The 27,273-nt window shown below is 33.6% G+C and overlaps 4 non-coding genes across 4 annotated transcripts; 1 reads left to right on the top strand and 3 right to left on the bottom strand.

Annotated features, from left to right (window-relative positions):
• Positions 1 to 7,776: 7,776 nt before the first annotated feature.
• Positions 7,777 to 7,848, bottom strand: TRNAR-UCU (transfer RNA arginine (anticodon UCU)). Its single transcript has one exon. It is a non-coding gene; the product is annotated as a tRNA-Arg (tRNA).
• Positions 7,849 to 8,501: 653 nt separating this feature from the next.
• On the bottom strand, positions 8,502 to 8,582 carry TRNAL-CAA (transfer RNA leucine (anticodon CAA)). The gene has a single exon. It is a non-coding gene; the product is annotated as a tRNA-Leu (tRNA).
• Positions 8,583 to 21,150: 12,568 nt separating this feature from the next.
• Positions 21,151 to 21,236, bottom strand: TRNAS-UGA (transfer RNA serine (anticodon UGA)). The gene has a single exon. It is a non-coding gene; the product is annotated as a tRNA-Ser (tRNA).
• A 677-nt stretch (positions 21,237 to 21,913) lies between these two features.
• On the top strand, positions 21,914 to 21,984 carry TRNAG-GCC (transfer RNA glycine (anticodon GCC)). Its single transcript has one exon. It is a non-coding gene; the product is annotated as a tRNA-Gly (tRNA).
• Positions 21,985 to 27,273: the final 5,289 nt, after the last annotated feature.

The following is a 27,273-nucleotide window of genomic DNA, read 5'->3' on the forward strand; positions in this document are numbered from 1 at the left end:
TCTGCAGAATGCACTTGGAGTAATGATTTTTGCAGAACCTCGCTATGCAATGGCAGAATTGGAAGAAGGAGATATCTCGGCTCAATTGAATGATTATGAAGGATTAAAAAAACTCTGTATTCGAATAAGAAAAGATAGAGATCCTAGCGTGATTATATGGATAGGTACTTGTACTACAGAGATAATAAAAATGGATTTGGAAGGTATGGCACCCAAACTAGAATGGGAAATTGGAATCCCAATTCTAGTGGCAAGAGCGAATGGACTCGATTATGCCTTTACTCAAGGAGAAGATACTGTGTTAGCTGCCATGGCACATCGTTGTCCAGAACCGGGATTCTCCGTTCGTGAACGAAAAGAAACTATACAACATTTTTTGACTTTTCATTCTAGAAAAAAAGAAGAATTGGTTGAATATGCAAATCACCCTTCCTTAGTTCTTTTTGGATCTTTGCCGTCCAACGTCGCTTCTCAACTCAATTTAGAATTAAAACATCAATCCATCAAGGTATCAGGTTGGTTACCTGCTCAAAAATATACCGATCTTCCATCATTGGGTGACGGAGTTTATGTTTGTGGTGTTCACCCATTTTTGAGTCGGACAGCAACAACTTTGATAAGACGCGAAAAATGTCAATTAATTGCAGCTCCTTTTCCTATTGGTCCAGACGGAACGCGTGCTTGGATTGAAAAGATTTGTCCTGTATTTGGTGTTGAACCCCAAGGTTTGGAGGAAAGGGAGGAACGAATATGGGAAAGTTTAAAAGATTATCTTGATTTGGTAGACGGTAAATCTATCTTTTTCATGGGAGATAATCTGCTAGAAGTTTCTCTAGCAAGATTCTTAATTAGATGTGGAATGATTGTTCATGAAATTGGCATTCCATATATGGATAAACGATATCAAACTGCTGAATTATCACTTTTACAAGATACATGTATAAAGATGTGTGTACCAATACCACGAATTGTGGAGAAACCGGATAATTCGAATCAAATACGACGTATACGCGAATTACAACCCGATTTAGCTATCACGGGAATGGCTCATGCTAACCCGCTAGAAGCAAGAGGAATTAGTACTAAATGGTCAGTGGAATTTACTTTTGCCCAGATTCATGGGTTTGCCAATGCAAGAGATGTACTTGAATTGGTTACCCGACCTCTACGTCGTCAGAAAAATTTAGAAGACTTGGGTCGAACCACTTTGGTCAGAAAAGAAGAAGTTGAAATTTAAGATAATTTAATCCATCTAATTTGATTTTAATTCTTATTATTATAATAACGGGAGATTTGAAATGATTATAGAAATCATTTCAAATCTCCCGTTATTATATGACTTTTGTATTAAAGTCATTTCTATAACATTCTTTATTTTCTTTTTTGAGATAAACTTAGGCAAATGTAGTGTAGAGGTACGTATAAAGCACGAGATTAGAAAAATTGATATCAAAACTCTATTTTTCTATTATGTAATAGAATGGAATTGAAATTGATAAATTTTATTGTTTTAGAATCTATAATCTATATATAAATAGATTGTTTTAAAATATATATTCAATAGAATTCTATAGAATATTGCTATTTATTTTGAATGTTTAATAATAATGATCCAACTATAATGGGAGATGTTCAAAAAATTTCAACAAAAAAGATCTGTTTGTTGAAGGATTCTTTCATCCATTATGTGAGATATGGAGAAAGATCCCTTATAGCTCTAAAGGGTACGCATCTTCAAGTGAAAAAATGTAGATATCATCTGTTTCATTTTTGGCAATATTATTTTCATCTTTGGTTTCAACTGTATAGGATATGCAGTCTTGAATTATCCAAGATTTCTTTTTTTTTTTTAGGGTTTTTTATGCATGTTAAAATGAGACCTCTCGTGGTTAGAGCCAAAATGCTAGATGATTTATTCATTACCGATCTTATTACCAATGAATTAAACTCAACAGCTCCGATTAAATCAATTCTTTTTTCTTTAGCTAAAGAAAAGTTTTGTGACATCTCAGGGTGGCCAATTAGTAAATTGTCTTGGACCAGTCTATCAGATGATGATATTCTCGATCGATTCGATCAAATTTGGATAAATCTTTTTCATTACTACAGTGGATCCATCAATCAAGATGGTTTATATCATATAAAGTATATACTTTTAATTTCATGTGCTAAAACTTTGGCCTGTAAACATAAAAGTACTATACGTGTAGTTCGAGAACAATTAGGTTCGGAACTCTTTACAAAATCATTTTCAAAAGAAAGAGAATCCATTTCTTCGTCCCTTTCAAAAACTCGTTCACAGAACAATAGGAGAGTTTGTTCTGGATTATAATCTAACAAACAAATAATCCAAACAAATATGTTGCAAACAAATGTGTCCTGTAATATGTTGCCAATATTAGATAATTGGAAATCATCGTTTAATGCTAATTGTTCTTTATTTTGTTCTTAATTGCCACTAAATAGGAACATTAAACTAAAGCGTTCTTGGAGTTTGTTTGCTGTGTTAGACATAAGTGGATATTGGCAAGAACTTATTGAATCTATTGTTTGGGCCCATAATAAATTAAAAGTTGCTCCTGCTATCCAGCCAAGAGCCTTGAGTATTGTTCAAGGACGCGCTGTAGGAGTAGCTCATTACCTTCTGGGTGGAATTGCCACAACATGGGCGTTCTTCCTAGCAAGAATTATTGCAGTAGGATAATGGCTAGGAGGATAAAGCATTATGGCATCAAGATTTCCAAAGTTCAGCCAAGGCTTGGCCCAGGACCCAACTACTCGTGTGAAGAAGACAAAGATTCTGAAAAAATGTGTGAAGAAGACAAAGATTCTGAACATATCGGCGAAACAAAACCTGTAGAAAACAGATTGAATTCGGAACGTTTTAAACATTTGTGGTTTTTGTTTGATAAGATAATAGTTTCTCTAGTTTATAATCCAAGATTATAATCTATTACAGCAAACAAATAAGGTGAACTTGGATTATTCTTAATTAAAGTAAAACATATATCTAGGGAGTTTAGATTAAATCATCGTTTAATGCTAATTGTTCGAATTAAAATTTCTAATACTTTTCTTTATATCTTAATTGGGTTTTTCTTTTATATTTCCTCCAGAATTCCTTTATTGTTGATTAAGTTCTATAGGAACTTCTATCTCATCAGAGTTTTGCAGTATAATTCCTACTGCTTTGAGAGAGTAGGAGAAATGATTAGATCTTATAAAAGGCTTAGAAATTTTTCTAATTTAAATTGGTATGGTTCTTGGCTTACATTTGTGGACTATATCGAGCTGGACTCGGATCCTGATGATATAGGATTATCGCTACTATTGAAAATTTGGTATGTCAAAAATATTAAATTAAGGAATTTCATAATGTAATCCATTAAATTATCGTAAACATTAAGGAATTAAGACGTTTATTACGAGATCTTGTGAAGGTCATATAATAATTTCATCGAATATTTGATTTTATTTCATAAAATACTTGACAATTTCATTGTTTCGTCATATAATAGAGTGAGTTGAGTTCAATAGCGGAAGAGAAAGTGGATCGGTTTGACAACAAAATATCATTGTTTTGTGATATAATAAAGTGAGTTTAGTTCAATAGTGGAAGAGAAAGTGGATCGGATAGAATATTATGTTTAGCTTATTAAATGAAATGGTTGAACGGCACCTTTAGAAATATGTTTTATTTTCTATTAATAAGTCAATAGTCAATTTTGGATATCTTGATTAACATAACATAAGATTGAGAATCACCGTGATTATATTTTAATAGCCCTTAATTAAGGAGATTCGGCAGGTAGGACAGATATATAAGATAAGTAATGATATACTTATAATACTTAGTAAAGTAATGATATACTTATAATACTTAGTAAACTTATAATACTTAGTAAAGTAATGATATACTTATAATACTTAGTAAAGTAATGATATACTTATAATACTTAGTAAAGTAATGATATACTTATAGAAGAAGATTCGGCAGGTAGGACACATATATGAGATAAGTAACCATATACTTATAGTGCTATCATATACAAAAAATGATCTATGGTAATATATTGATCTATGTAATACAGTTACGGAGTAGATTCGATGTTGTCGTTAATCTCTGTATATAGATTTGGAGTGTTATCTAATGATCTATCTAAGACAGTTTCTAAATATTCCATGAAATAGAAATAGGTTAGTAATCTAATTCTATAGAAAAATTGTCATATTAAATAAAAAAATGATCCGAATGTTATGTTAATAACGTTAAAATCATAGTCTCATGAATGAATAAAAAAAAAGTTCTATTATAAATTTCTATTATAAATAACTAATATAGTCTAACGGCAGGAGGAAAAGAGACTATGCTTAATTACATCATACCGTGGGTTGAAAGATCCACTCCGGTTCTATTATTTGGAGTTTATTATGGTTTTTTAGCAACATTGCCAATTGGCCCGGCCCAGATGTATTTTATTCGATCTTTGTTAATTCAAAACAAAGTCATCGACAACAGAAAAATTGTTCCTGCAGGGAATTTGATTCTTAGTGGTTCTTTTGTGGCACAACTGGTGGTCTTCTCATCCATATACGTAGCGCCTATTTATGCGAGTATTTGGAAACCCCATTTGATGACAACCATGCTTTTTCCCGTTTTATTTTTTGTTATTTTTCAAAGAGCTTTTTTTCGGAAACACCCTTGGCTTCAAAATCCGGCAGTAGAATTCTTTATTGGAGTCGCTTTACAACTGCTAAACCCCGCCCTTTTCGGTAAATCTATCTATACCCGATTAATCAATCTGATGCTATTCAGATATAGCGGAAACTTTTTATTTCTGCTGAGTACCGCAGCCGGATGGTTGAGCGGACAAATTCTTTTTGTAAAAATGACGAAAATTTTTTGTTCACGGGTGGAAAATGATGTTCCCTTAAAAAGGGATAGAAGGGGAGAATTTTTCGCCTTCAGTTTTCAAATTATTTTCTTCGGCTATGCCATGGTGGCATGCTGCGGGAGGAATCCTTTTCTCGTTGCTACAAAATGGAACGATTCAAGGACGTTCATTCACGGTCCTCGAGAAGAACTTGAAGAACTATCATTAGACTTATCTGGTAAGAAAGGCTCTTTTAGCGGTAAATCTAACAAAAAAAAAAAACATAAGAAACACAAGCCTAAGACACCGCCTAAGACCCCTATTAATATTCAAAAAAATGAGGAGAATGTTAAGAAGCCGTCCATTCCTTTGCCTTCTTCTTTTAGACCGCTAGTGAATTTTTTATCTGATCAATTGAAATTGCATGCTGACAAAAAAAAAATATTACCTTTTATAATCAAAAGGTGGCCATTAATAGTGTTGGATTCTAATCGGTTTAACGACCCCCTTCGATACGTGAGTATAGGAGATTATATTCTGCGTGGCCCTGTGAGGAGCCAAGTTGCTGAATATTTCTTTGATGTTTGTCTCAGTGATGGCCATCAAAAAATTTCTTTTCTTCTATAATACTTTCAAGTATAGGATCAAATCACTACATGAAGATCAAATTTCTTCAGATCTTTTAATTCATTTCTTAAATTACAAAAATACTCTTTGGAATTACAGAAAGTATTGAATAAGAATAAATACTATTTGGAATTACAAAAATACTCTTTGGAATTACAGAAAGTATTGAATAAGAATAAATACTATTTGGAATTACAGAAAGTATTGAATAAATACTATTTAGAATTAGATAAGGCATTCCATAAATACTCTTTGGTATTTCATGAATACTATTTGGAATTACAGAAAGTATTGAATAAATACTATTTAGAATTAGATAAGGCATTCCATAAATACTCTTTGGTATTTCATGAATACTATTTGGAATTACAGAAAGTATTGAATAAATACTATTTAGAATTAGATAAGGCATTCCATAAATACTCTTTGGTATTTCATGAATACTATTTGGAATTATTGACTAAATACTCTTTGGTATTCCATAAATACTCTTTGGAGTTACAGAAAGTAGTGAATAAGAATAAATTGGAATCACAAAAAGTATTGGATGAATACTCTTTGGTATTCCATAAATACTCTTTGGAGTTACAGAAAGTAGTGAATAAGAATAAATTGGAATCACAAAAAGTATTGGATGAATACTATTTGGAATTACATAATTATTTTGGATATTTCTATGTGGAATTCCATAAATACTATATGGAATTACAAAGAGACTATTTAGAATTACAGAAAGTATTGCCAAGATATCAGTATCTTTGGTCTGATATTCCGGAGTATAATAAGTTAATCTGTAATCTTTAACACCCGCTTTGAATCCGACACTTGCTTTAGTCTCTGTTTTTGGTGACATAAATAAGTCCCTCCCTATGATTTATTGGTTAATAGCTCTTACAAGAACAAGGTCTACTCGACCTGGGTGTCGAACGTAAAGAATCCCTTTTGTATTGTATTACAAAAAAGTTTTGTGCAAAATACTCATTTTGTAGCCTCTATTGTCAAAAAGGTTTTTTTTTTTTCTTTCATTCAAGTTATATTGTATCATGTTTTGTATGTATGATGCAACCCAATTTCTTAGTTTGACCTGAGGACCTTTCGGCAATTCCAATTTATTCTATTATTAATTTCTATTATTAAATAGTGAAATGTGATAGTGAAATGTGATAGATTTCTTCACTTTAGGCGAAGAATAAAATAAAAAAATTGCAATAGCAGACGGCATGGGCATAGGTGGAAATGTGCCTAGTTATTGGCTAAGACAGTTAAAGACTTCCTTAGGATTGGAATCTATTTACTTACAATTTCGTAGATTAATTCTTTATCTTAATAAAATTGCATCAGCAGCCTCTAGTCGTGTTCTAGCTCTTTTGAGAGCCACATCAGCCTCGATTGCTTGTCTCTTGCCTTCAGCTCGCGCACGATCAGCTTTCGCCAGTCTAAAACTTTCCTGAGCTTCTTGAAGATCTATATCAATACCTCTTTCTGCATTATTTACCAATAACGTGATTTCATCATTGTTTATTTTGGCAAAACCACCCATCAAAGCCATAGTGGACCACTGGGCATTGAGTCGTATTTTCATGACTCCTATATCCAAAGCTGTTACAAATGCAATATGATTGGGTAATACACCCATTTGACCACTATTGGTAGTAATTATTATTTCTTGAACTTCTGAATCCCAAACAACTCGATATGAAAATTTGTTACAATTTAAGCAATATATACCATATATGAATATTAATATGATCAATGCTATTAGAGTTTAGTGATATCCCATAGATTTTAATTCATTAAAACACAATTTAAGCAATATATACCATATATGAATATTAATATCTATATTCGTGTTTCACCTGATCCACTGAATAATTCGAAAGTGATTTATGTTTGTAAAGGAGAAGCTCTGTAATATCCACTTGATCTTGATCTTTATGAAAAGCGGATTCATATATCCCTCCCGATAATACCCATAAATGAGTTGTCTTTTCTATTAAATTAGACAGCATAGGGATATTCCAGTGCATTTCTCCTGTCAGGCCAGAATATATAGATTTCTTTACTTTCTCTTTAAAAGGGGGTTTTATATATTTAGTAAAAAAGAAACCCCAATTTGGAGAAATTATACGTTCTACTGGGACATTCACGCAACAAGCAGAAGATCTCTTAAAAGAAGCTATTCAAGAAAATCTCCAACTTTTTATTATGCTCGAAATAGTATAAAAGAGCTAAATAATCATTTTGCAACATTTAACAAAGCATAACGACGAATTATTACGTCCAATAGGATTTGAACCTATACCTAAGGTTTAGAAGACCTCTGTCCTATCCATTAGACGATGGACGCTTTATTTTCATTATTCCTTTACTTTATCGATTGGGAATAAAAAAGTATGATTTTTTCTCTATTCACAACGAGATTCGGGAACGAAAGAGAAAGAATAGGTAGGTAACATGGGCATGAAAAATGAAATAAGAATAAGAAATATGAATGAGCGGGTAGCGGGAATCGAACCCGCAAAGTATTTGATCAAAAGTAATATTTTATGAATTTCCATTTATATCTAGTTTAAATACGTATGAGTAAACAAGAGAGCAGCTCTGACATAGTGAACTTTGTATTAGATTATATCTAGTTCCCATGAATGAGCGGGTAGCGGGAATCGAACCCGCAAAGTATTTGATTAAAATCACTACATGAAGATCAAATTTCTTCTATAATACTTTCATTTATATAAGAACAAATGATTATTCTTAAGGGCATAAGGATTAAATAACAAAAAAAAAGCCTAGATCTTTCATTCATTTTGTTCAAATTTGATCGGTCCGAATTTTGTCTTTAAAACTTTTCCAAAAAATAAAATCGAATTGATATAGTTTAATAGTAGTACTCTCGATTAATTCGACTTGATTTTTTGAACAATGGCAATTGAATTACTCATTCAATTGCCATTAATTATAATGTCTAATATAACTATTAAATGAAATATTGAATATGTATGCCTTGAAGAGGACTCGAACCTCCACGCTGTTTAGCACGACATTTTGAGTGTCGCGTGTCTACCATTCCACCATCAAGGCATTCAAGAAGCTGATAATATTTCATCGAATATTTGATTTTATTTCATAAAATACTTGACAATTTCATTGTTTCGTCATATAATAATTTCATCGAATATTTGAGGATCCATTAAATTTAGACCGTATGGGATCCAATATCAATTTTTTTTGATAAAAAAACTATTTGTCACTGTTCAGCTTCGAATCTGCCTTTGACCATCAAATCAAATGTGAGTTACTTGTTTTTTTTCTTCAGAACAAGGGTTCCTTTACCTTAGTTGTTTCTTCTTCAGACAATAAAGTCTTCTCCATATTATCATATCTCTGGAGTCAATAATTAATTCAGAAACTATTGAACTCAATCACCCGCTGTTCTTTATCCTCAGTTTCCCTTTGGGATTGATCCCATCAAAGTATTTTAGTTGGATCAGTGATAGATTTTAAGGTTTTGCTGTAAACCCAATCGGTTATTTCCGATTACGTACAATTAATAATTCAAACCGCACTCAAAGGTAGGGCATTTCCCATTGATATGGGGGCTCTTGCACCGGAAATAATAGTATCTCCAATCATAATCCCTCTCGGATGCAAAATATATGTCTTTTTACCATTTCTATAGTGCACAAGACAGATATATGCACTTCTATTAGGGTCACTCTCTATTGTTACAATTTTTCCCAGTATGTTTTTTTCATTCCGTCGAAAATCAATAGCTAATCCAATAGCTGCTTCAGCAGCAGCAATAGCTATAACAAAGATTGAAAAGATATCCCCCTTTACTTGTCTACTATCAAAAAAATATGAGAATGTTACTAGGTTTAAATTAACTGCATTGAGTATTAGCTCAAGGCACATAAGTGCTTTAACCATGTTTCGACTTGTTACTAGCCCATAAATACCGATAGAGAATAAATAAGCACCTAAAAGAAGCGCATGTTCGAGCATAATAATTCCTCATTCCAATTATATCATTGTCTATAGCTGAAGTATTTTGGCTCATGCTAATTAGAAATATTTCATCAGCAAGTTTTGCTAGATCTTGCGTAGTAAAGCCTTTGGTAGTTAACCCAAATTCATCATAGCAGTTCCATTCTTTTTTCAAGTAGAGCCCTTTGTTACGTAAAAGCAAAGGAAATTCTTTTTCTCGATATGGGGCAGGCAACTTTTTAGTATTGATAAATGTATCGAATCTTCGTTTACTACGAGGAGGACTTATTAGAACTGGATCAATTTTTTTTGGAATATCAGTTGAGGCAATAACAACAATATTTTGTTTGATGGTGGTTTCTTTTTCACCATCAATCGGATTATATGGATCCCCAAGGAGTTCTACCAATAATGCAATAAGATAAAAGTAATCATTCAGTTCATGAATGCTTGGAATCCATATGACGCAAGGAGACATCAATTTTGCCAATTTGAGTGCAAATACGAATTGGATTACTCTTCTCGCAAAATACTCTGGAGGGTTAGGATTCAAAAATCGATCATACAAAAACTTATGAGGTTTTTTATCATAGTACTCCTTCTCAGCTACGTCTTTTGGCCTGCCTGACCAGCCGAGAGACCTGAGGATATTTTCATGCTCAAGGTATGATTGTTTAGCTGAAGATGTATACTCGGGTTCATAGCGAGACAGAAGTTTTTGCTGCCTCAAAAAACTTTTAGGAGATATTCTTATTAAAGGTAAATAAGAATCTGCTGCCAAATTTTTAGCCAAGTAGGATCGTCCAGTTTCCTTAGGCCCTATCAATAAAATTCGATTCGAAAAGGACGGTACTGGGTAGAGTGGGTAAAATCTAACGTGGTCATATAAGAATGAGCGAATTGGGATGGAAGTCATCTTCTGATAAAAAGCAGCGAAGATCGGTATTTCTGCTAAAAACAATGAATTTAATTCGGAATTCATTAAGCCTATTCTATGAGTTAGGCCTCTCTGAATAAATTCAGCTAAATATCGAAAGTAAAGAAGTCCTGGCTGTTCTTTTTTTTCAAATTCATGAAATAAACCAATAGGGGGGGTTAATTTCGATTCAAATTGAGAGATTCTTTCTTGTAGTAAAAACAATCGATTTTCTCTCAAAAGAAAGTCATCCACTTCAAATTCGTACAATTTTGTACGAATTTCTTTTCTAATACAACCTTAACGATTCATTTCTTAAATTCTAGGGAAACTAGATATAAATGGAAATTCATAAAATACAAAGCTCAGGAGCAACTTTGTATTAGACCATTTATATCTAGGGATAGGCATGAAGTCGCAGAGAAGTATTTTCCCTTCCCAATATTTTTCCGTTGGAGTTTGTCTTATTCCTTTTATCGAACATAATGATGCGAATCGTGCTTTAATGGGTTCTAATATGTAGCGTCAAGCACTTCCACTTGTTCAACCTGAGAAGTGTATTGTTGGAACTGGATTGGAGGGTCAAGTAGCTCTAGATTCAGGAAGTGTAGCTATAGCCAAGCAAGGGGGAAAAATAAAGTATATTGATGGTGAAAATATAATCATAACTTCATCTGTTGCTCGAGACAATATAGAAACAGAATTGATTCTATATCAACGTTCTAATAGTGATACTTGTATGCATCAAAAACCCCGAGTTCGCCAAGGGGAATATGTAAAGAGGGGACAAATTATAGCAGACAGTGCAGCTACAGCAGGGGGAGAACTTTCTTTGGGAAAAAACATTTTAGTGGCCTATATGCCATGGGAAGGATACAATTTTGAAGATGCAATACTTATTAGTGAACGTCTGGTATATGAAGACATTTTTACTTCTTTTCAGATCGTAAGATACAAAATTGGAGTTTATTTTACGGACCAGGGCCCTGAAGTAATAACTAGAGAAATACCTCATTTAAATGCTTACTTACTCCGTCATCTGGACGAAAACGGCATTGTAATGATAGGATCTTGGATAGAAACAGGTGATATATTAGTAGGTAAATTAATACTGGAAGCAGAAGAAGACTCACTAATAAATACTCCAGAAGGAAAATTATTACAAGCTTTATTTGATATTAAGGCACCTACTGGAAAAGAAAATTGTTTCAGAGTCCCTAAAGGTGTAAAAGGTCGAGTTATCGATGTGAGATGCTTTCAGGAGTTCGAGGAGGAGGAAGACGATTATCTCGGCGATATTATAGAAAAAGTTCATGTATATATTTTACAAAAACGTAAAATACAAGTGGGTGATAAAGTAGCGGGAAGGCATGGTAATAAAGGTATTATTTCAAAAATTTTGCCCAGGCAAGATATGCCTTATTTACAAAATGGAACACCAGTGGACATGGTATTAAATCCATTAGGGGTACCTTCACGAATGAATGTAGGACAGATCTTTGAATGTTTACTTGGTTTAGCAGGAAAACTAATGAACAAACATTATAGACTTCCACCTTTTGACGAAAGGTACGAGCGAGAAGCTTCTAGAAAACTAGTGTTTTCTGAGCTTTATAAAGCTAGCGAGCAAACAGCTAATCCATGGGTATTTGAAACTGATAATCCTGGAAAACATAGATTAATTGATGGAAGAACAGGAAAGGTTTTTGAACAACCTGTTACAATAGGAATAGCTTATATATCGAAATTGTGCCATCAAGTTGACGACAAAATTCATGCACGTTCCCGTGGGCCTTATGCGTTGGTTACACAACAACCTCTAAAAGGAAAATCCTCCAGAGGAGGACAACGAGTAGGAGAAATGGAAGTTTGGGCTCTAGAAGGTTTTGGTGTTGCTTATATTTTACACGAGATACTTACTTTAAAATCTGATCATATGGACACTCGTGAAAAAATATTTGGTGCCATTTTCAACGGAGAACCAATGCCTAAACCTACCACTTTTACAGAATCTTTCCGATTGCTCAGTCGAGAACTACGATCTTTAGCTCTAGAATTGAATCATACTACTCTATCTGAGATAGACTTTCAGATAGATAAGAAGGAAGTTTGATCAAAATGAATCAAAATTTATTTATTATGAATGACCAGAATAAACACGAACAACTCCAAATTGGATTAGTTTCTCCCGAGCAGATTCTCGCTTGGTCTGAAAGAATATTACCTAATGGAGAAAGAGTCGGACAAGTGACTGCAGAACAGATTTTAGATTATAGAACTTATGAACCAATAAGAGGTGGATTACTTTGTGAAAGGATATTTGGACCTAGGAAAAGGGGAGTTTGTGCTTGTGTAAAACCTCCAATGATAGAAAATGAGAAGGAAAACTACGACTCCAATTTTTGTACTCAATGTGGAGTTGAACTTGTTATTGATCCTCGAATTCGAAGATATCGAATGGGATACATTAAACTGGCATGTCCAGTTGTTCATATTTGGTATTTCAAACGACGTCCCAGTTATATCGCGAATCTATTAAATAAGACTCGTAAAGAATTAGAAGGCCTAGTATACTGCGATGTGTGACTTGATCACAAGCTCCGATTATACAGATCCATAGGAACTGTCATCCTATTCAATCTAATTGGGATGCCCTTAGCTCTGACACGTCCCTCGGCAAGAGGGACATGAAGCTCAGAATTAGAACCATGTTGATAAAGAGGAATGAATCTAGGGTGGGTTAATATCTTGAGTAATATATTAATTTAAATTACTAATTGGACTTCGTAAAAATACTTCTTTTATCAGAAACAGAAACAAAATGGAATCAAAAATCTGTTTCATTTTTCTTTTTATTCTAGACCAAAGAGAAAATATGGTTATAGGAGTCTATTCATCGCACATATGCTTCAAATAGTATTGTAACCATCGAAGTAAAACAGAAACCTACAGGATCAATTAATAAAGAGATAGAGACAAGTAAATCCCATATGAATTTCACAATAAATTAAAGATCTTTCACAAAGAAATGTATCGTTCAAAAGGGAGAAGACTGCTCATTAATTACGTATTTATGTCATAATACGAATTGTAAACCAATAATCGAATTCACTTGGCACTTGAGCAAAGAGTAACTATTTAGTTTTATGACTTGGGGACGAAAACCGTCGGGAAACATTGTCTGTATCAGAGAGCAAAAAACATTTTTTGCATAATGATACATAATCACTTTCCATTTGGGTATAGTTACTTGAGCCGGATGAGAGGAAACTTTCATGTCCGATTCTGAGGGGGGGAAAAAAGATTGTAAAACCTATCCAAATGTTTTTATTACTAGGCCCACAGTTAACAAGCCAACTTTATTGCGATTTCAGGGAAAACTTCGTGAATATGAGTCTAAATCTTGGGCAAAAGATATTGCTTCTTATCTCTCTTGGGATTTTGCGCTATTTCAAGAGCGAGAAATTGCCACTGGAGGAAAAGCTATCAAAGAACAATTAGCTGGTCTAAATCTGCAAATGATTATAGATCATTCATATATAGAATGGAAGGAAATAGATACGAAAATATCTATATTATTGGGGTTGGGGATACAACCCCAATTTTTGGACTCTCCTTTGAAAAAACTATATTATAGTATCAAGAAAAAACTTATTTCACTTCAAAGAAGAAAGGATCGCCTGGTTCGACGGATGAAATTTGCTCAATATTTTATTCAAACAAATGTAGAACCACAATGGATGGTTTTATGCCTATTACCAGTTCTTCCTCCCGACCTGAGGCCAATGTATAAATTAAATGAAGGTGGAGTGATTACTTCGGATCTCAATGAACTTTATCTAAAAGTTATCCGTCGAAATAATAATCTTTTAGCATCCATAGAATGGACTCGTGCATTTCTAATACCAAATTTATTGTTTGATAAAAAGAAATTAGTCCAAAAAGCTGTAGATGCACTTCTTGATAACAGTATAGGCGCGCAACCGGTGAAAGATAGTAAGGATAGACCTTATAAATCGTTCTCAGATTTCCTCCAAGGGAAAGAAGGAAGATTTCGTGAAAATTTACTTGGAAAACGGGTCGATTATTCAGGTCGTTCTGTTATTGTGGTAGGTCCCCATCTCTCATTGTACCAATGTGGATTACCCCGAGAAATCGCAATAGAACTTTTTCAAGCATTTTTAATTCGTGATCTAGTTGAACTACAGATTGCTCCCAATCTAAGAACTGCTAAATTTTTAATTCGAGATAGGAAACCTATTATATGGAACGTACTTAAACAGACTATCCAAAGACATCCCATATTGTTAAATCGAGCACCCACCTTACACAGATTAGGAATACAAGCATTTCTACCCATTTTAATAAAAGAACGTGCCATTTGTTTACACCCATTGGTTTGCGCAGGGTTTAATGCAGACTTTGATGGAGATCAGATGGCTGTTCACGTACCTTTATCTATGGAAGCTCAAGTAGAAGCTCGTTTACTTATGTTTTCTCATCTCAATCTTATCTCTCCAACTATAGGAGACCCTATTTGTGTACCGACTCAAGATATGCTTCTAGGACTTTATAGATCAACTATTCAAAAAAACCAGGGCATTTATGAAAATAGATACCACCCGAATAATTCAAAAAAGAAGATCGTCTCACCTTCGTTTTATAGCTATGATGATGCGCTTAAAGCTTATGAACAAAAACAAATTGATTTAGACAGTCCTTTATGGCTCCGATGGAGGAGAGATATAGATACCTCTATTATTAATTCAGTAAATCGAGAACTTCCTATCGAAGTTCAATATGAATCTTTCGGTACCTTCTACGAAATCTATGATCATTTTCGAATAAGAAAATGTAGAGTGGGGGAAATACTTAATAAATACATTCGAACGACCGTTGGTCGTATTCGTTTTAATCGAGAAATAGAAGAAGCTATAAAAGGCTTGTGGACTTATGATATCCGACAAGAACTGTCACTATTCAGAATTTAATGTTATTAATCTTATGATCCTTTCATTGATGCAGAGATAAAGATTAAAGGAGCTTTGGAGCTTAAACCCATTGCTGATTCCTACTCCCCAACCCAAAATGGGGAGATTTTATCCAAAATGGAAATATTTTATTGATACAACCTAAATTGAAAATACCTTCTTTTTATGATACAACCTAAATTAAAAGTACCCTTTCCTTTTGAAGTGCCCTTTTTTAATAAAGGGATGGATAAATTTGTTATGAAGCACCTTATTAAAAGATTCGTAAATCAATTTGGAATGACATATACATCACATGTATTAGATCAACTGAAGATTTTAGGTTTCCAGCAAGCTACCGATGCAGCTATTTCATTAGGAATTGATGATCTTTTAACAACACCAGCTAAACTATGGCTTATCCAAGATGTGCAGCAACAAGGGTTTGCTTCGGAAAGACATCATGATTATGGAAATGTACATGCAGTGGAAAAATTACGTCAATTGATTGAGATATGGCATGCTACCAGTGAATATTTGAAACGAGAAATGAATCCGAATTTTAAGATGACTGATCCTCTTAATCCAGTACATATGATGTCCTTTTCAGGAGCTAGAGGAAGTATATCTCAAGTTCACCAATTAGTAGGTATGAGAGGATATGTAGATATCATCTGTTTCATTTTTGGCAATATTATTTTCATCTTTGGTTTCAACCGTATAGGATATGCAGTCTTGAATTATCCAAGATTTCTTTTTTTTTTTTAGGGTTTTTTATGCATGTTAAAATGAGACCTCTCGTGGTTAGAGCCAAAATGCTAGATGATTTATTCATTACCGATCTTATTACCAATGAATTAAACTCAACAGCTCCGATTAAATCAATTCTTTTTTCTTTAGCTAAAGAAAAGTTTTGTGACATCTCAGGGTGGCCAATTAGTAAATTGTCTTGGACCAGTCTATCAGATGATGATATTCTCGATCGATTCGATCAAATTTGGATAAATCTTTTTCATTACTACAGTGGATCCATCAATCAAGATGGTTTATATCATATAAAGTATATACTTTTAATTTCATGTGCTAAAACTTTGGCCTGTAAACATAAAAGTACTATACGTGTAGTTCGAGAACAATTAGGTTCGGAACTCTTTACAAAATCATTTTCAAAAGAAAGAGAATCCATTTCTTCGTCCCTTTCAAAAACTCGTTCACAGAGAGAACGAATTTGGAATTCAGAAATTAGCCAGATAAACCCCCTGGCTAATTTCTGGCAAAAGATGCGGAAAAAACAAATAGAAAACTGATTTTGACCAATGAAATGCTTATTGAGCAATTGCCAGGATCAATTTATGATGCTATAGATCTTTTCCAACCGGAAATCCAACCAAATGATGGATCAAATCACTACATGGAGAAAGCTGTGTGCAATGAAAATTGCAAGCACGGTTTGGGGAGAGATTTCTTGCTCCTATTAAAAAGAGCAGATAATCCACTCCATCCGATGAGCTCCGGGTTCAAGTCCCGGGCAACCCAGAGTACCAGAATCTAGCACCTAAAAGTATTTTGTCTACTTATTGCAGATCCAATGCAATTCAATGTTATCCATTGCTCTTAACAAGCAAGATAGGTAGCATCCCACTATTCGGGAATCATCCTTAAGAAATGAAAGGGTCTTTCTTACCCATCGAAAGAGTTTTGTCTAATCACATTTAACTCCAAGGTAATAATATTTATTACCTTGAATCATAAAGAAAGAAGGAATGCCAATAGAGCGCATTAATACCGTAGGTATTAATATCTACGGATACTATTGAAAACCATTTCAATATATGTGCATATAGTTTATGGAAGGAAGAGGATACTATGAATTTTATGAATATTTATAACCATGTCAAAATGTTGGTTGACATACAGATATGACTCATATTATACTGTTGAATAACAAGCCTTATGTGTATGCTTGGGAGCTTCTAATGATTAAATAAACCAAGTTATAACCATGACCGCAATTCTAGAAAGACGCGAAAGTGCAAGCCTATGGAATCGTTTTTGCGATTGGATCACTAGCACTGAAAACCGTCTTTACATTGGATGGTTTGGTGTCTTGATGATTCCTACCCTATTGACTGCAACCTCTGTATTCATTATCGCTTTCATTGTCGCTCCTCCAGTAGATATTGATGGTATTCGTGAACCTGTTTCCGGTTCTCTTCTTTATGGAAACAATATTATTTCCGGTGCTATTATTCCTACCTCTGCAGCCATCGGTCTGCATTTCTATCCCATCTGGGAAGCAGCTTCTGTTGATGAATGGCTATACAACGGTGGTCCTTATGAGCTAATCATTCTACACTTTCTACTTGGTATAATAGCATAACTAACATATAGAATTTTGTTTTTTTTTAGATAGAACTTTTTTTCTTATATCTCGCTACTAATAAGACGAGGAATAGTATAAGATTAGGCATAATATACTTCACTTTCGTATTTTTCATTGAAAAATGACTAATTTCAATTAGTACGTATTACTTATAAAACTAAATAAAAATGAGAAGTAAGTGAACCTAACCCATTGACTGATTAATAATATAAGTTATTCTTATATTGAAAATTGAGGTAGATTTTGAAAGTGAACCTTCATGAAATTATTCAAATACTCTCATATTTGGTTGTTAATTGGATATTCTGTCGAATGATTTTTTTCTTTCAAAAAAAAAAACAAATGGATATGTAAGTCTGAATTCTAGATGGAAGTATTTTCCTTTTATCTTTAAAAGCATAATTCGATTATGATGTACCAAACATTCTTACTATGTTTGTACAAGACATTTTATTTTGGTCATTCTACCAGTGGAAAATAGATTGGAATTGAGATAAAAAAAAGATAAGAAAAAAAGAAAATAGAAACAACTTCGAATTATCATGCATTTACTATATATAAGTAATTCGGTTTCAATATAAAATCCGTGCCAATAAGGAATCTTCGAAACCCGATTTATTGAAAGGGATGATGGATGAAAAATTGTCCATAAATATTTCAATATAAAACAGTGTATACCCTTTGATTCTATCGAATAGGGTGTTCGGAAAAGGTTGAAATAGTTAAATAGGAGGATTACTATGACTATAGCCCTTGGAAAGTCTTCCAAAGAGGAACAAACTTTATTTGATATTATGGATGACTGGCTACGCAGAGACCGTTTTGTTTTTGTGGGTTGGTCCGGTTTATTGCTTTTTCCTTGTGCTTATTTTGCACTAGGTGGATGGTTCACGGGCACAACTTTTGTGACTTCGTGGTATACTCACGGGTTGGCCAGTTCCTATTTGGAAGGTTGTAATTTTTTAACTGCTGCAGTTTCTACGCCTGCTAATAGTTTGGCACATTCTTTGCTACTATTATGGGGTCTTGAAGCACAAGGAGATTTTACTCGTTGGTGTCGATTAGGTGGTCTATGGACTTTCGTTGCTCTTCATGGTGCTTTTGGTCTAATAGGCTTTATGTTACGCCAATTTGAACTTGCTCGATCTGTGCAATTACGACCTTATAATGCAATTGCGTTCTCTGCTCCGATTGCTGTTTTTGTTTCCGTATTCTTGATCTATCCATTAGGTCAGTCTGGTTGGTTTTTTGCACCTAGTTTTGGCGTAGCAGCTATTTTCCGATTTATCCTCTTTTTTCAAGGTTTTCATAATTGGACCTTGAATCCATTTCATATGATGGGAGTTGCCGGAGTATTGGGTGCTGCTCTTCTATGTGCTATTCACGGTGCTACCGTAGAAAATACTTTATTTGAAGACGGTGATGGTGCAAATACATTCCGTGCTTTTAACCCAACTCAAGCCGAAGAGACTTATTCTATGGTCACTGCGAACCGTTTCTGGTCCCAAATTTTTGGGGTTGCTTTTTCCAATAAACGTTGGTTACATTTCTTCATGTTATTTGTGCCGGTGACCGGTTTATGGATGAGTGCCATTGGAGTAGTTGGCCTAGCTCTAAACTTACGTGCTTATGATTTTGTTTCCCAGGAGATTCGTGCAGCAGAAGATCCTGAATTTGAGACTTTTTATACAAAAAATATTCTTTTGAACGAAGGTATTCGTGCTTGGATGGCGGCTCAGGATCAGCCTCATGAAAATCTTATATTCCCTGAGGAGGTTCTACCCCGTGGAAACGCTCTTTAATGGAACTCTAACTTTAGCTGGTCGTGACCAAGAAACCACTGGTTTCGCTTGGTGGGCTGGTAATGCTCGACTTATTAATTTGTCAGGCAAATTACTTGGAGCTCATGTGGCTCATGCCGGATTAATTGTATTCTGGGCTGGGGCAATGAATTTATTTGAGGTGGCTCATTTTGTACCAGAAAAACCTATGTATGAACAAGGATTGATTTTACTTCCCCATCTAGCTACTCTAGGATGGGGAGTCGGTCCTGGTGGGGAAATTGTGGACACTTTTCCCTATTTTGTATCCGGGGTACTTCACTTAATTTCTTCTGCAGTTTTAGGCTTCGGTGGTATTTATCACGCGCTAATTGGACCCGAAACTTTAGAAGAATCTTTTCCATTTTTTGGTTATGTATGGAAAGATAGGAACAAAATGACCACAATTTTAGGTATTCACCTAATCTTGCTAGGTGTTGGTGCTTTTCTCCTAGTGTTTAAGGCTTTGTATTTTGGTGGCATATATGATACCTGGGCTCCCGGCGGTGGAGATATAAGAAAAATTACGAACCTTACGCTTAATCCAAGTACTATATTTGGTTATTTACTAAAATCCCCTTTTGGAGGGGAGGGATGGATTGTTAGTGTGGACAATCTAGAAGATCTAATTGGAGGACATGTGTGGTTAGGTTCCATTTGTATCTTCGGTGGTATCTGGCACATCTTAACAAAACCTTTTGCGTGGGCTCGCCGTGCGTTTGTATGGTCCGGAGAAGCTTACTTATCTTATAGTTTGGCAGCTCTCTCTGCCTTTGGTTTCATTGCTTGTTGTTTTGTTTGGTTTAACAATACAGCTTATCCCAGTGAATTCTATGGACCTACCGGCCCAGAGGCCTCTCAAGCACAAGCATTTACTTTTCTAGTTAGAGACCAGCGTCTTGGAGCTAGTGTGGGGTCTGCCCAAGGGCCCACTGGTTTAGGTAAATATCTTATGCGTTCTCCTACTGGAGAAATTATTTTTGGAGGGGAAACGATGCGTTTTTGGGATCTTCGTGCTCCCTGGTTGGAACCTTTAAGAGGTCCTAATGGTTTGGACCTGAGTAAGCTGAAAAAAGACATACAACCTTGGCAAGAACGACGTTCAGCAGAATATATGACTCATGCTCCTTTAGGTTCTTTAAATTCTGTGGGTGGTGTAGCTACCGAAATTAATGCGGTCAATTATGTCTCACCTCGAAGTTGGTTAGCCACTTCTCATTTTGTTCTAGGATTTTTCTTTTTCGTAGGTCATTTGTGGCATGCAGGAAGAGCTCGTGCAGCTGCAGCAGGATTTGAGAAAGGAATTGATCGTGATTTTGAACCTGTTCTTTCCATGACCCCTCTTAATTAAACCAGAGATAAAACTATAAAAAACCAGAGATAAAACTATAAATATCTAATTTATTTTTAGATATTAGAAGGATAGTTATATCCTTTGCCATTATTCTTCCAACTGAATCCTTGTTGCTCGGCTATACTATATATAGCCGAGCATTTTTATTTGTACTGAACTAAGTTATATCTAGGATTTTTTTTTTTTTCATAAGCTAGGTTAAATTGTTTGATCAACAAAAGGAGAGAGAGGGATTCGAACCCTCGATAGTTTTTAACTATACCGGTTTTCAAGACCAGAGCCATCAACCACTCGGCCATCTCTCCCCAATGAGCATAACTCATTTTATCCCGACAGATAATATCTGTCTATAGGGCTAATAGTTATATATATATATAACTATTATGATGATAAAAATAAAATTTTATTATTCTTTCTTTATACTCGAAATTCTAAAATTTCGATTCATTTATGATCAAATAAAAATTTATGATCAAATAAAAATCCGTAGTGCATTTTAATTAAAAAGACCGGATAGGGATCGAATGGTATAGCCTTTTGAATCTGTTGGAAGCTTTTAAGATTACAATCATGACTATTGCGTTCCAATCGTCTGTGTTTGCATTAATTGCGATTTCAATTCTACTAGTAATTGGTGTACCTGTCGCACTTTCCTCTCCTAATGGCTGGTCAAGTCAAAAAAATGTACTATTTTCAGGTGTATCATTATGGATTGGATTAGTCTTTTTAGTAGGTATTCTAAATTCTTTCATATCTTAAGATATATTGATCTTTTTATCCTTCCTCCCCCTGGGCCTAAATTAATTCACAAAGGAATTTAATTTATGAGAAATAAAAAAACCAGGTAATGAAAGTGCTCAAGGGAGAGGTTATTTATTAATATGATTTATAATTGATCAATAAATCTATTGAAATAGAAAAATTGACCTCCATAGAATGGTAATATATGGGTATTAATATATACCCATATAACGAGTCAAATGCGGGTATGGTTGAATGGTAGAATTTCTCCTTGCCAAGGAGAAGATGCGGGTTCGATTCCCGCTACCCGCCTATCTGTAGAATAGAAAGTTATCGTATTGGTTTAGTCGTATTTGTATCGTATTTATAACATATAGCCAAGATATATGAAATTTATTGTGTCTTTGCGGAGACGGGATTTGAACCCATGACTTCAAGGTTATGAGCCTTGCGAGCTACCAAACTGCTCTACTCCGCGTTATCCCTTCATATTAACCTTTCTTATAATACCATTATAATGGGTACATCGAGCAATCCCTTGGGTATTCTATTCTCCCTCCCTTATATAGGGAGGGACTTTTCTATCGTAACAATAACTTTATTTCTATCATAACAATAACTTTAAATAATTCTTTTCTTTACCCTACCAACTCGATTTTGTTACCCCAGCCAACAAACATGCGTGAGCCATTTCACGGATTATATATCCGGATAATTCAAAGTCTCTATAAATGGCTCTCGGTCTTCCAGTCTTCAAACAACGTCGGCGAAGACGTGTAGGTGCACTATTACGCGGTAGAGATTGTAATTTTCTATAAATTTCCAATTTTTCATCCAGTGATGAGACTTCGCTCATCTCTTTTTTCAAAGATTGGCGAAGCAAATTATATTTCCTTTCCAATCTTTGTTTCTTTTTCTCTCTTTGAATGAGACTTTTTCTTGCCATAATGATTCAGCTACTTTATATAAAGAATATAGATCAAATTTGAGATGGAGAAGTATTACGTGGATTACTCCTTCTTTTTATACACAGATGATTATACACAGAGATTGGATTTAAAAATCTAAAAACTGTGTATAAAAAGAATTAACCGAATTTACCTGATGTAGAGGCGATTAAGAAAGCTGCATAGGTGAATATATAGCCTACAGAAAAGTGAGCTAATCCAACTAATCGTGCTTGAACAATGGAAAGAGCTACCGGCTTACCATGACTTATGTGTTTGAAACAAACCCCATTTCTCAAAAAGAATATTTCTTTTTATTTGATCAAAAAGAATATTTATTTGATTTTGATTAAAAGAAATTATTCCAAAACACTTTAGTTTTGAAAATACTAACTTTAGTTTTTCTTTGTCAAAAAAGTCACCTATGGATTTGAATTCCATAAACTCACCTATGGCTTCGTCTTCCATAAAGTCACCTATAGTTTTGTCTTCTATTATATCTCTTTCTGTTGAACTATATTTTGCTTTTTCTGCAAATTGATTCATTCGCAAAGATATTTCGGACAATAGATCATCTTGATAAGATTGAGTTTGAATAAGATCTATGTTTGAACTAAAACTATTTTGAGAATACTGGCTAGAGGTCTTTTCTTCTAAATCTGAACTATTTAAAAAAGGATAGCAAGAGTTTTTGTCAAAATTGACAATTTGTAGGCTTATTAAAGGAGTTTTAGAAATATCTTCAATCGAGAAATTAATATTTCTACGAATAATAGAATTCAATTTATCAAAGAAATTAGACGATTTATGCAAATCATGAATTAGCACTTTGTCACATAAATATTTATCCAATAATATATTAACTTGTGACTTTATGAGTGAGATAGTTTCTTTCTCTGAGTACACAGCTCTCATTTCGTTAATAGACGAAGAAACCAGATTGTTAGGAATGAAAACTAAATTTAATAATTGTCCATATGTTACATTCTTATTTTTGATATGAATCCTTCCCATGTAAGAAGCCAATCTTTTTTTATAAAAAAGACGAGGACGGTGTAAATAATCTAAAAATTCAAAGGTATTTGCTTTGTGAAAAGAAGCTCTCAATGAATTTTGATTAGAGAGTTTTAAAGGATTCAACCAATTGTCTTGATTATCAAATATTTCCGAAAGACCCGCATTATTAAATAGTTCCAATAATTCCATGTAATTTTTTCCATTATCAAAGACGTCAATAATAAATTCAATTATCGGTTTTTTCTCATTTAATGTTTGTTTGGATTCAAGATTAGGAATTGATTTAGATTTTGTGCCATTTTCATTAAGCTTGTCCCAAACATTTTCATTAATCTTGGCCCAGAGAATCTTCGAAGGATTCATATTCTCCGAGATAAACTTATTAATTCCAGTATAATGAAATTCATTGGGATCCCCAAACCAACCCCAATGTTGAATAGTCGATAATTCAATTGGATCTAACACTCTCTTTTTAAAATTGTTTTGTTTGGAAATGGACAAGAGATATTCTAATCTTTGTTGAAAGTATTCGATTTTTAGAAATTTTTATTTTAACACCTTCGACAGTTGCCTTTTCAGCTAGTTGAATAGCTTTTTTCATTATTTTTCTTATTTCAACTCTCTCCTTTAGTTGTAGAGCAATATATTCCGCAAGAATTTTGGGTTCTCTATAAGGTGTATCCACCTTTTCTATAGAAATTACAAGTTCTCTGTTTACAGAATTAAGCATACTTTGTACAAGCATTTTTTGTACTTCCTTTCTTAATTCCTTCATTTTTTCTTTTTTTCTTGGCGCTTTTTTTTCAATAAACAAATCGACAAATGCAATATATATATTTACCGAAATCAATTCGGTCTGTTTCAGAATTTCTATACGTGTAATTCCTCCATAACTAGAATTGATAGAACTTTTGATATGTTTTACATAATTTTCAATGCAATTATATATTCTCTCATCTTCTCGTAGATCTTCGGAATAATCCCTTTCTTCAAACCAAAGGGAATAATGGTTTTGAGTAAAACCAAGTCTAAAACCAAGTGGATTTATTTTGTTTCCCATACATATTTTTTTAGTACTTTAAGTAGTAGTATATTTGCGGCATAAATGGATCATCTATTTGGATATTTTGTTTCTATTTAATGTTTCATCGTACTGTTATTTAATCGTGAGCTGAATTACAGAAATCCAAATCATAAAATAATGTAATACTTATATGACAAGTAGATTTCTGTATTGGATAACCACGACCCCGAGCTCTAGGTCGAAATCTTTTCAAAGTAGGACCTTCATTCACTTCAGCCGCAAGGACAGCTAAATAGCGCTTATGTATACCCATAAATGAACACGCATTTTCGGCTGCAGAAACAAGTACTTTGAATATAGGCTCACATGCTCTATAATCCATGAAAGTCAGTATCGCAAGTGCCTGTATATAGGTAGAATTACGAAGTAAATGAGCTACTCTGCGTGCTTTATTAGAAGACATACGTACATGTTTAGCTACAGCTCGTATTCTTATAGTTGAATTTAAATCTAAATCCCTATTTTGAAATATCAATTTCATCTTCATCCTCCATAATGAATTAATGTATACTATTTACATCTGGATGTGAATAGAATATGATTATTATGAATCTATTTTATATAGAGGCTTAAGATGAAGGGCATACTTTCAATTCCTTATGTCCTTATTCTGTACATCCTAGGTTTCTTTATTCCATCATCTGGCTTATGTTATTTTTTCATGTAGCATTCAGAATGAATGACTTTATTAAATTACGTTAATGCTTTCGCATCTTCCGGATAACGTAGGAGGCATTTGAAATATCAATTTTTTTTGATAAAAAAACTATTTGTCACTGTTCAGCTTCGAATCTGCCTTTGACCATCAAATCAAATGTGAGTTACTTGTTTTTTTTCTTCAGAACAAGGGTTCCTTTACCTTAGTTGTTTCTGCTTCAGACAATAAAGTCTTCTCCATATTATCATATCTCTGGAGTCAATAATTAATTCAGAAACTATTGAACTCAATCACCCGCTGTTCTTTATCCTCAGTTTCCCTTTGGGATTGATCCCATCAAAGTATTTTAGTTGGATCAGTGATAGATTTTAAGGTTTTGCTGTAAACCCAATCGGTTATTTCCGATTACGTACAATTAATAATTCAAACCGCACTCAAAGGTAGGGCATTTCCCATTGATATGGGGGCTCTTGCACCGGAAATAATAGTATCTCCAATCATAATCCCTCTCGGATGCAAAATATATGTCTTTTTACCATTTCTATAGTGCACAAGACAGATATATGCACTTCTATTAGGGTCACTCTCTATTGTTACAATTTTTCCCAGTATGTTTTTTTCATTCTGTCGAAAATCAATTTGACGATACAGACGCTTGTGACCTCCTCCTCTATGACGTATGGTAATAATTCCACTGTTATTACGACCTTTCCCACAACGATGCCGGCCAGAAGTCAATTTCTTTTGTGGATGAGATTGGACTTTTTCATCAAAATTTGATAGAGATTTATCACGTGTGCCCGGAATCAAAGTCCTGTACGAACGGGTGTTCATGTTTGACAATTCCAATAAGTTTCATTTTGAAGGAAAAAGTGGAATAGAATCACCTGGTTTTAGTGTAATAATAATACGTTTATAATGCATTCTATGTTTCATTATTTGTTTTCTATTTCCTCTTTTTTCTTTCTTTTGCGGAGGTCGATAACTATTGACTCCTATTACTTTAACATTGAAGAAAAGTTCAATCCAATTTTTGATCTTTGTTTTATTTGATCCCGAATCGACATTTAAAATATATTGGTTTTTCTCAAATAGATTAACACTTTTCTCTGTAAGTACGAAATCTAGACATTGAACTTCATACATAAATATTTCTCCTTTGCTATCATTTACAAATAAAAATACAAATGCCTATATCCACCTTTATTATAGTTCAATAAATAGAATTAAACTATACTTATATATGAAAAATGGGTAGATTCATAAAAATCTATCTATTTAATAAAAATCTATCTATTTAATAAAAAAAAGAGTTTTAAAAAATAGAATTGAGAAACGGATCTATTTTGATCATTTATAGCTACCAATATACGATGTGGTAATTGGTCCCATTTGTTTTATATCTTACAAAGTATAAGTAATAAATTACTTTACAAAAGTAGGTATTTTACGAAGAAAGGCACGTCCGCTTATTTGGTTCTATTACTCATTTGATCTTATAATCTATTTTTGTAATAGATAAAAAAAATAATATACTTTTGATATGATAATCAACAACTTCCCCTCTCTCTTAGTACCTTTGGTGGGCTTGTTTCTTCCAGCAGTTACAATGCTTTTTCTTTACTTTTATATTCAAAATGACGAAATTTTATGAATATGATCAATCTAGGTATGTGATATTTGATTTATTATTATTATAGATCTATTCATATATGATCAATAATTCATATATGATAAATAACAAAAATATATAATGTATATGGTATCATATGTATGAGATATATTAGACCCGTGTGTGAATTTCTTACTTCTACTTCAAAATATGCTTATATAATACATTTGAATAGAAAGATTTCTTATTTTTGTGAAATGCTTATATGTATATGGCTAGTTTA

The sequence above is a fragment of the Cupressus sempervirens genome, chromosome 4 (genome assembly GCF_028749045.1).
Source record: "Cupressus sempervirens isolate cs-2001-9-10 chromosome 4, ASM2874904v1, whole genome shotgun sequence".
In the NCBI taxonomy this organism is placed as follows: domain Eukaryota; kingdom Viridiplantae; phylum Streptophyta; class Pinopsida; order Cupressales; family Cupressaceae; genus Cupressus; species Cupressus sempervirens.